This window comes from Meleagris gallopavo, chromosome 6, assembly GCF_000146605.3.
Source record: "Meleagris gallopavo isolate NT-WF06-2002-E0010 breed Aviagen turkey brand Nicholas breeding stock chromosome 6, Turkey_5.1, whole genome shotgun sequence".
In the NCBI taxonomy this organism is placed as follows: Eukaryota; Metazoa; Chordata; class Aves; order Galliformes; family Phasianidae; genus Meleagris; species Meleagris gallopavo.
Window position 1 is genome coordinate 30899415 of NC_015016.2, and position 1693 is coordinate 30901107.

Consider the following 1693-nt stretch of genomic DNA (forward strand, 5'->3'; position numbering starts at 1 on the left):
AGTGTTTGACTCTCATTGTCAACCACTCCTTAGTAAATCTTCAAGTACTTGAAATAATACAGTTAAATGAAGAGAAGTAAGGCTGCCTGATGGGTTTAACAGCCACCAGTTCTTACTTTACAAAAGGCAGCTAAGCCAGAAATGGGTGGGTAATGTATATCTCTAGCTCCTAATGTTAACAAAGACAACGTTTTATATCAATGATTACATGCAAATGCAAATGTATGTAGGTTATTTACTTGGATAAGAAATTTCATATATCCATCTCTGCACTCCTCCTCCTCCCCCTCTCTTTTCACGCAGGAAGAGATACTATTGTTATTCTAGTCATCTTTCTCTTGATTTTATTATCTAAGAGCACCATAAAAATGACAAGAAAATAGATTTTTCAGATAAGAGTCTCCTGTTCCCAGTGTAATTTCACATTGAGCTACAGATACTGACAACATCAGATAGTTTATATATCTCTCCTTTAATTGTATAGTGCAGCCCCATTTTCAGAGTGCTCACTGCTACATAATTAAGAAAGTATTTAAAGCATCGGTGTATTGTAGAATGCTGGATCCAGAAAGCATGAGGTGTGTGAGACTGTGCTGGGGCCAGCCTGGTCCTCACTGGTGTGTAAGGGGTCAAAAACAGGTGTGAAGGGTTGATGAAGGTCAGCCCCACCACCAGGCCACCAGGCACTGTGAAAAGACTGCAGCCAGGAGGGGCCCAACATGCACTTTTCATGTGGGTCTTGCAGATTTCGACTGGGGTTGGGGGTCTTGGCCAGGGTTTCACCTTGCTGGTCTGATCTAGGCCAGATTAACTGAGATGAGATAAAAGCCAAAAGTGCGGGGTGCATCCACCTCCTGGCCCCAGGCGGGGCTAGAAACTCAGGGAAACAGATAAATCACCCTCATTATCTCAGTGCCCCACCTATGTCATTTTTTAATGGGATAAAAATGCAGCTCCTACTAAACAAAAAAATGTGTTGTTATATAAGTATCTCCCTCTAAAATACAGCAACAAAGCAAGCACCCAGCCTTCCTGCACCATCTGTGCAATACGATTGCAGTATTTCACTGCTACACAGGCGGATTCAAATACCTCACACTCCATGGATTTCTCTCCTCGGGGTAGCACTGAAAATCCCAGTACCAATCACAGAGCTCACAGTAAGAACTGAGGCATAGCTTTGCCCTGTGGCCCGATGATAGGCTGCAGAGATGGGGACAAGGCTGGGGAACAGGATGGCTGGGGACATTAAGTGTATGCCAGGTGCTGCTGGGCACTGGTGAAGGGAGAAACAGGAAGAGATGTCCAGCTCAGTGATAACTAAGAAGCATCGCTCCCTTGGGGAGAAAGTTTCTGAAATAATTAATATTTAGAATGATTTGGGGGTAATACTTAACAGATGTGGACAGAATGTCCTCCACTAAAATAAGTAATTTAAACGACATTCCTCCTATCACTATCTGCAAATTCAAAAAGCTTATTTTAGCTTAGGGATAAAACAAGCTGAAGCAATGGATAGTACAGCCATTTTCACACTTTTTTTTTTTTTTTCCCCAACAGCTACTTCTCATCTCTCAGAACTATTTGTTTTATTAAGAAATTCTGCAGTCTGAAGCCAATTTATAGGAAGCCCAAAGCTGTGTGTTGCAGTCACTTTCATAAGGACTATTTATTTTTTTAGCAGCTCAAAATA